This window comes from Belonocnema kinseyi, chromosome 7, assembly GCF_010883055.1.
Source record: "Belonocnema kinseyi isolate 2016_QV_RU_SX_M_011 chromosome 7, B_treatae_v1, whole genome shotgun sequence".
Taxonomy (NCBI): domain Eukaryota; kingdom Metazoa; phylum Arthropoda; class Insecta; order Hymenoptera; family Cynipidae; genus Belonocnema; species Belonocnema kinseyi.
The window spans coordinates 138,405,863-138,415,398 of NC_046663.1; the positions used below are offsets into that span (position 1 = coordinate 138,405,863).

Below are 9,536 nucleotides of genomic sequence, written 5' to 3' on the forward strand. Positions count from 1 at the left end.
TACAAGCTATCTAAGGATGGTACTATAGAACGCCACCTCAAGGTAGGCCTAGTGGCGCCATCTCTTGGTCAGGCCGGAAACTTATCAATCCACCCTCATATTGTAACTGCACTTGACTTATTTTTTAAGTTACACGCTCAAACGTGTTGAAAAATAACACCCGGTGAGGATTCGAACCTTACCTAAACTACCTAACCTAAACCTAGAAAACTAAATATACTACACTTGCCGAATCTGTCGATCCACTTAGACCGTATCGAAAAAATCCCAGTCTAATTTTTTATTTTCACTCATTTAATAAAAAAGTGAATTTAAAAATGTTTAGTTTAAATATTTCATGTCATTGCTGAATCATTAATATCATCCATATAAATTGGATTAACAATAACAGTTATTTCCGGAAATGATAATGAATTTTTCACTGTTTTTATATCAACGAACTTTTTTAAGTTAAGTTAAACTTCTATCTCTCTAACGATGATTTGCGTTTTGAATTATGAGCGTTTTATATATTTAATTTTCCTTTTTAAATAAAGTCTGTAATGACTGCAAATAATATGTAAATTCTTATACTAACAATCGGTCCTTATATCGATTTGAAGTATGTCTACTTTTTTAAGAAAAATATTTACAGTAAAAAATTATTTATTGTTTTTTACTTTCGTAAAAAATATAAAAGGTTATATAATAAGCAATAATATATATAATAATGAAAATCCCTCTAATTTTAAGAATTTAAAAGTATATAAAAGTATAAGTATAATGTATATTACATTAATTTGAAGATTATTATTAATAGATTTAAAAATATTTAAAAGAGATATATTTGTATTTAATAATTAATAATTATATAAATTATTTCGATGGTATATTATTCATTTCTGAGTCCAATTTTCCACGCCATTTTAGAATCGTTATGTAATAATTGTAACGTGTTAGCGAACCATGCGTATGGATCAACGTCCAGGTTTTGTAAAAATGAAATATCAGGCTGTGAGTATGCCCATGCCCAGCACGAGATCAAATTAAAAAAAAGTAAGAGAATATATTTATTTCAAGTCGTGCTGAATGAGAGCGAATCTAGTTTTTTTAATTTGATCTAGGAAAGTGGACGGAGAAAGAGTTAATTATGGTATTGTTTCAATGCAATTGATTTTTAATATGTCAATTATAATTAGGTTAGATTAGACACCTGGAGTTCTAAGGCAAGGAGAACCTGACGTTCTACAGCAATCTAAGAGTCCAAGAGTCCGTTCAACCTTGAAAATCCTGCGAGAAAACACCACGCACTATGCCACCCACATTACCTTACTTGGCCAAGCTGATTACACGCACCCATTGCCACGTTAGACTATCGGCGTTTTGGAGGTTCATCCACATTTTGAACAATCGGCTCCAAAATAATCCAAACTAGGAGGATTATTAATCGTGAAGTACTAGGCCATGTCAGACCTGATACTTGTTACAACATACGGAAGCATCCGTCTGGTGCCGGCGGGGATACAACATATCGGAACAGTCCAAATTTCATCAACCAGAGTCCCAGTAATCCAGCTGGGGAGAGTAGTTGGGAGAGACGTTGCTGCCAAAGTTCTCTTGGACGAGTCCATCTTTTTGACCAGATTGGCGTTACTCAAACGAATAAAAACGCGAAAGAATGGTTTGAAAGTCACAACCATCACAGAGTAATAACTCCCGAATCGAGGCTCGATGCTAAATAAATCTAACTGTAAATTTGATATTCGCAAAAATAAAGGAGTTATAAAAACTGGTGGTAATAAAAAGAGGCCAGATTGAAAAAGACTAAGTTAAATTATGGAAATGTAGGTGTAAAACGTGAAATGCATGTTTATCGTACTGTATAGTCCTCTACGATACGATGCGCTTCTCGGTCGAAAAACTAATGACTAAAGCTGTCAATTTTTGATAGTTCCCAACCGACAAGCGACTTCGCGCGCGTTCCAGCGGTGGGGAATACGGTTCGAGCTCTGTCATTGATCGTCCGCTCCTCTCAATCGTTTGAATTTGTAAAAAATGGAAGGCTTGAATCCCAAATCACGCTTACGGATTAAGGTTGTACTGCTACAAGATTGAGTGTTTTCATTGTGGTACAACTGTGCCCTATCCTTTAGGATTACATTTTAATTCCGCTGCCAATTGCACGGGATCAAAATTAAACGGCTTTTAATTATTATTTCAAGCGAGTTATTTTTATTATTTTATAAAGATATTGCGTTCTATATTCATGAAGTCTGTTTGCGGACCATATAAGTGAATAAAATTGTTTAATATCGTTCTTAAAAATATCGACAATTATAGTCACAATTTTTGGCAACGTCGCCTACTACATCTCAAAGTCATACTTTACAATATACTTGATTTTTACGTCGATCCTATTACTACGAATACTTTTCTCGGAGGGAATGGAGTAAAAATATACTTGCTGCAATAATAGCCGATGTATTCCTACTCAAATTTGAAAAATCATTACTAGACACTCAGTGACATGACTTTTTTACAATTTGATAAGGTGGCGTAAGACACCATATACTACATGTATATTAATTTTTATCAAATTCTGATCAGTTGGCTCTCGCTGCAGTACAACCTTAAACACGATAGTCGTTAAACATATGAAGTATATCAGTGTGGACATTTAAATGCAGAAAGAAATCGGTTTTTCTCTTAATTTTCCTCAAATTATATCGCCAGTGATGTTTAATCATGAAAAATTATCATCCGTTATTTTTTTTATTAATTTCATAAACAAATTATATTAACCAATGGCCGGTGTAGAGATTTAACGGCTGAAAGAAATACTTTTTTCCTAATTTTCCTTAAATGATGTCACGTACAAAATTAATAAAAAATATAAAATAACAAAATGTCACAAATAAACATCATTAGTGACATCATTTGAGGAAAATCAGGAGAAAAAAGAAGTTTTTTTACCTTTAAATATCCAAGTTGTAAATTTTGTTGTACAATTTGTTTATAAAATTAATAAAAATACCGGATAATAATTTCCTATGATTATACGTCCCTAGCGACATCATTTAAGGAAAACTAGGAAAAAAATTTCTTTCTGCATTTAAATGTCTACAGTGGGCATTTATTTATATAATTTGCTTATAAAATTAATAAAAAATATAGGATGATAATTTTCTATTATTAAACATTACTGGCGATATAATTTGAGGAAAATTAAGAGCAAAAAAGATTTTATTTTGCCTTTAAATGTCCACACTAGGCACTTATTCATATAGTTTGTTTATAAAGTTATTTAAAAATATTGCATGACAAATTTGTATGATCGAGTATTTTTGTCGATGAAAGCAAGTAGTTTTAACGCTAAAATTGAATTTGAAAACGCAGAATCCATAGAGTAGACTATTTGTTAAGTTATTTGGTTTATATCAACTAACTCAACAATGTCATATTTTTTTTTGCTTGCAAGTGCCTCCGTGCATTAAGTTTGGCAATGCAGATCATAGAAAAAATTTGTTCACCAAGATAAACAAACAAGAAAAACTCGAAAAAATCTATTATTTTTCACTCTTTGCATTAACATAAAAGTTGAAACAAAAAATCCAAAAATCAGGCCACATAAATCCCTCTCTTTTGATTTCATCCCAATGTGTCCCATGTTGTATGCCTTTTATTTTTTGTAATAAGGGTATTACCGTTTTTCAAGCTTCTTTCTTGTGTCGTAAATTAAGTATTAAAACTGTTGACATGTTAATTATGATTCGGATTAAAAACCCCCTTAGATTTTTGTATGCACTTGTTAACTGTAGATAGTCTAACTGACAACTACTTATTCTCACTTAAATAAACCTAATGTTCTTTTGTCTACTTTCGTCATCAAACTACGGATTTCTAGCGTTATTCTGGCTTCACTAATCTCTTTTTCTTGAGCTAGCCAATTAATTTCAGAAATAATTTGAAGGATCCACAGTCTAAGCCTGTTAACTGGCATTTTTTTTTTGAAATTGAGTTTTTTTTTGTATTTTTTGGAATAATTTTTATGTCTATTTAATATCCCACAAACAAAACGGCGAAATTCTATTTAGTTTTTTTTAAGGATTTTCGAAAATTGCGTTTTGGTATCTAGAGAATAGGTCCGCAGTCTAAGCATGTTAATTGTTAATCGCTGTAAAGACGAAGGTGAGTGACGCGTCTCGATTACTAATACTCAGAACATTTTTGTCATAATGTATTCACAATTTTCGCAAACACATTTATGTTTGGCATCCAATTTAAACATTTTGACATTAAACTTTCCGACAGCTTAAAAAGCAACGCAGAAAAGTGAGAGCCTGAGAAAAACAATAGAAAATCGGAGGTAGAATACTGCAGATAACAGTTTTATATCGTTGGACCCTTTGTGTAGGCCCATTAGTGTAGGTCCATTAGGAGTTATAAAATTTTGTTTATTAAAACGGTTGGGGGGGGGGGGGGGGGGGGGGGGGGGGGGGTGATGCCGAAGGCGTATCTGACGCTAACCCGGGTAATTATATAATAATTTATTCTTGGCTTTAAGCCATTTTTGACCGTTGTGCTGCACTCTGTGTCCCACAGAAGTGGGAAAAGTGTTACGCAAGGTAGCAGAATTCGTATAGATCATGTGTTTGAGAAACTTAACACATATTATATGACTGTTCGTCTCGAATGTTTGCATGTTTCAATATTACGTGGAACATTGGATTTTTTCAGCAAAGCAAGACAATTCCTATATCAGAAAGGATAGTGTCAGATAACCGTTACTGCCAAAACCGAGTTCCTGAACTAGTAATTAAAGATATATTGCCTCCTTGAGAGATTTAACCATAGCCATGTATTCGGCCTCTGTCGTTCACAATACTACTGTCCTCTGTTTTCTTCAGTCCAATGAAGGAGGTCTTCTGTTGAGTAGGAACATGTATCCTGATTAAAGTTTGGAATACTCGATGCATCCTCCCCAATCTGCGTCTACAAATCCTGGGATCGTTCCCGGTTATTTTTTATAAATCAGTCCCATGTCGGCGGTTGTCTTCAGATAATGCAATAAGCGGTTTTTACTGCCTTCCAGTGCTCTGTTTATTAGGAGTTGTTAAACTGCCGTAATCTGCTAGCTGAGTAGACAATGTCAGGACGAGTCGTCACTGAAAAAACAAGTGAGGGCTCCGACGAACTCACGGTATGGGAGCCTAAGTTCATATTTGCAGAGATTTTAATTCTTTTAGAGTTTAGGCCCTGCGTTAACTGGAGTAGCAACAGGTTTAGAATTCCTTATGTCGAAGCTTTCAAGAATCTCCTGTGTGTATCCCTTCTGACCCATTGACAGTTTCCTTTCATTAAAATGTATAGCTATTTCCTCCCATAGATTGTACCTTTCGGGTTCAGCTTGTAGAATATAGGGTTCTTGGTTTGTAAAACAGTTTTGGGTCGGCTCCGTTTTGATCGTCCTGGTTCTGTTTTTGTTTCTGTGGTGGCTACCTCTTCAGTTGGAACGTTTTCGACTTCCTTGTCAACTCCGTTTTCGTTGTCGATAATTGAGTACTCGAAAGTATTCTTGTTGATCCTTGTTCTGCTCGATTTATTTTTCTTCTGGTGATAAATTATTTTTAATGTCAACACTACGATCTTTCTCGAGATTGTGATCGTGGATTGACAAATTTATATGCATTTCAGCTGCTGTCTTCATGTTAGTAATCACATCTGCCGCGAATTCTACTTCACTACTTTTAATGTCTTTTCTCTTTTTGTTCGACCACATCTAGAACGCCTTAGATTCATTGGAGTACCCCAAGAAGATTCCCTATTGTCAGTGCCTAGAATCAGTGCCGTTTTGTTTCGGATTATGTCCCACTGTCAATCTTCGCACTCTTCCTCGACTCTTCAGATAACAGTGGAATTTTTTGTTAATATATTTTCGTCCATTGTTTGATTGAATCGTCTAAACTTTCTTACCTTTTGGCCTTTTCACCAGAGTTGTGCATTATTTTGATGCATTGTACATTTCCGCCTTCAATTTTTTGGCATCTAACCTCCTTCAAAAGAGGGTTTCATGACATCTCCTGCTTCAGACAAACATCACAATCCATCTTTTTGCACGCATCTGTCAGTTGAACTTCTTGCGACGATTCATTTCACACAGCATATGAAACGTCCTTTGCATTTTCGCGACAGAACTTTGTATGCAAGACTTTTAGTGTAGCTTTACAAGTTTCTTTATTTGAAACCGCGCTCGCCCAGCGTTCCATAGTCTATTAGCGTAAAGTTCAGTGTTTCCCATACTGTTAAGAACCTCCTCAAAGCTTTTTTTTATAAATACTTCCATTAAATAATATACTATATTAACACTATCATCGCTGTCGGTGATTTTTGCTACAGATAAGAGATTGGTTCTCAAATAAGTGGTGTGTAGCGCATTTTCGAGCGAGACATAATCGGAATTTTTTGGAAACTTTTCTAATCGCTGCACAAGTTGCTCTTCATCCCATTATCGAGACACCAATTTCTACGTAGATTGATTAATCGATGTCCATACACGTTCAACCACACATCTTCCGCGCACTTTGTTTTCTATTTTTATTAAAAGGAAATTCTGATTTTATATGGCCATGCTTTTTACTTACGAAACACCTGAATTGAACCTGGCACCTTATTTCTGCGTGAGCATTATATTTACTTTCGTCGTTTGTTTTCGACGTCACACAATTCTTTCCTTGCTTAATCTCACTCGTGGAATTCGACACGATTACGTCAACTTTTTGATCGCTCATTCTCCAAGCGTCTTACACGGCGACAATTTGCGCATTTTCCCCTCTTTCAGGTTTCACAGCATCACCACTAATACATTCCCATAAGTCAGCCTTTATAAAAACTGCCTGCAATTGCAGTAACCATGTATCCAAATTATTTTAATCAAGAAGTTCAATCCCAAGGTATTTTGAAAAGCTGTCATCCTCTTCTATACATATATAGAACTAAGAATATTTGGCTACGATGTTCGTACATTTCCCTCCGCACAGGCTCAATTTTTCGAACAAACCTCTGGTTTAGGGCAGCTAAAGTAATTCTCCTGTAAATTTACAGGAGAATTACAGAGGTTCGTTCGAAAAATTGAGCCTGTGCAGAGGGAAATGTACGAACATCGTAGCTTGTCTATGCCCTGCATTCACTGCTAAAAAGCTTTCGATTTAGCCACTCATAGACTTATCATCTATCTGTTAAAAAGCTTTAAAGTTTCGTCGAAATATAGTGAGATGCATATAGACATTGATGACCCTTGGAAAAACTAGATTTACTATCTTATCTGGAAATAATCTTGTGACAACGAACAACGACATCTTCTAGAGGATTGTCCTTTAGGGCGACAGTATGAGCCCTCTGCTCTACTGCATCTCAATTCTACCTCTATCTCTCGCACTAGACAATTCCTATGTGTACTTTTGCGGTAACACAAAAAGTATTGTGTTTCCAATACTTATTCGCGAAAAAAAGTATATGGTACCAATACTTACTTACTAATACTTATTTTCCATAAGGGAAGGAGTCTTCGATGCAGATACAATCATCTACTTCGACAGATTTCGTCTTCAAGTATGTTGGCGTTAAAGAAGGTATCTGTGACTAACATGATTGAAGTCTCCGTTCTAATTTACTCGTTTCGGGTGGTTCAAAGGGCGACGAACAAGTTAACGGTCCTTGATATCACAACGCATCAAATCATGCATATGCAATTGGCAGAAATCATCTTCTAAAAATCGTCAGCATATACAATATTATTGGCAAAGGAGCATACTTTTACAAAGCCGCCGGGCAGGTCTCTGATCTCTTGACCTGAACTTTAACATCAGAAGCGAAGAAAGTGCATAACTCCGTGTAGGTCCCTCACTTCAAAAAGCTGAAGTAAAGAAATCTGAATTTAAAAAATATAGCCAACAGTTCCTCAACACAAAAAGGCAAAGAACTTTTCACAGAAATACAGAAGATTAGTCCTTATCGAAGGAACAGTGACCGCGATTTTCGTCAAGAATTTTCCAGCGAACACACTATCCGGATGTGCCACTCACGTGGGAAAGACTCATCTCTGCAGAAAAATTGCCCAAAATGAGAAATGCCAAATTTTCTAGAACTACGATTTTCCGACAGAGGTCTCCATTTCAGGCTCGAGACCTGACATTGTTCTCCAAGATTTAGAATAATGAACTATATTCCTAATTGAATGCTCGACTTAGGCCGATTACATCACTGCCACGGAGAAGGAAAAGGAGGAGAGGTGTCAAGACCTTAAAAGGGAGCTGCAACAACTGTATCTCAAGGTCGTGAGACGTGGCTATAGGTGTATTTTACATCGGTTCTTCTGGGAGCTGGTGTCATTTTTAGATGACAGTTTCTTGTTGTAGGATATGTGCTAGTTGTTTAAGGTTTTTAGCTAACTATGTTAGACTTAATTAATCGTTCCAACGTTTATAAGAAGAAATCAATAAAAAACGGGTTGTTTGCATGGAGAAAAACTATGATTCCTCTGACAATAGAATTTTTTATTCATAAAAAACCTTAACTAAACTATCCATTTAGTTTCTTATTTCTACGCCACAATCTAATATTCAAAATGAGAGAGGATTTTTAAAATATTGAACGTTTAGTTCTTTTTATATTCGCAGAAAGAATTTCTATCGTGATTTCTGCACCGGAGCAGTTTGTACTAAAGAGTCGACAAGACAAGTATTCTGATCAAGAATAAAGATACAAGTCACTTAAAAGAGACGTAATATTAGAAGCACACAATTTTATGATTAATGGTTAGGCCTATGCCTCAAATGCTAAATTTTTACCCTTTCTCACCCCTCAGGTACTTAACCACTCCTAGTGGTAATCTTCTTTTATTGTCAAAATGTCTAAATATCCTTAATGAATTAATGACCTGTCGCTCAGATGTCAAAGTGTCCCCTAACAAAGGGGGTACGAGCTTCGCACGTGCCGCCATGCCTATCGCAGGTAATGAGTTCGGATACTCTCCGAGGGACAGAAAAATCTCTAAATTGCTTGAAAGTGGCCTAACGGTGATTGATAGCTCATAAAACGATCGCATTCAATTACGTGGACAAAGAACCAAGGAGTCTTTGGCGTTGCTCGGAAATGTGACTGGATAGAGAAAATGGGATGGAAATAACTTTCTAAATTCCGGCCTCTAACCGATAGTTTTAACACAATTGAAGTAGGGGCTTCCTGTCACAAAAACATTTACTTTTAAAATTCGCTTGGAAATATTCCGAAAATATCTACATTTTACTGTGAACACTAAGTGATCGTGAAAATCATAAGTTCAGTTTCTCCTTTTAGACAGGTTAAAGAAAAGCATTCAAAAGACGAATTCACTTATGTAGAAGGTCTCAGAATATCTGATTTAAGAAAATAAATCAGAGTTTCAGAGAGATTGCAAACTGCAAGCAGCAAGATCAAGAGAGCTGGTTTTCTGCTTAGTAACGCTTTTTATTCTCTGGCTCCTTTTCTTTCTCCCAGAGTTACGCATTTCTGGTCGCGTG

General features: G+C 35.7%; 1 protein-coding gene across 6 annotated transcripts in view; it reads left to right on the forward strand.

Moving 5' to 3' along the window:
• Positions 1–9,536, forward strand: part of LOC117175984 (endoribonuclease Dicer) — a 357,463-nt gene that overhangs the window by 233,271 nt on the left and 114,656 nt on the right. The window lies entirely within an intron of this gene.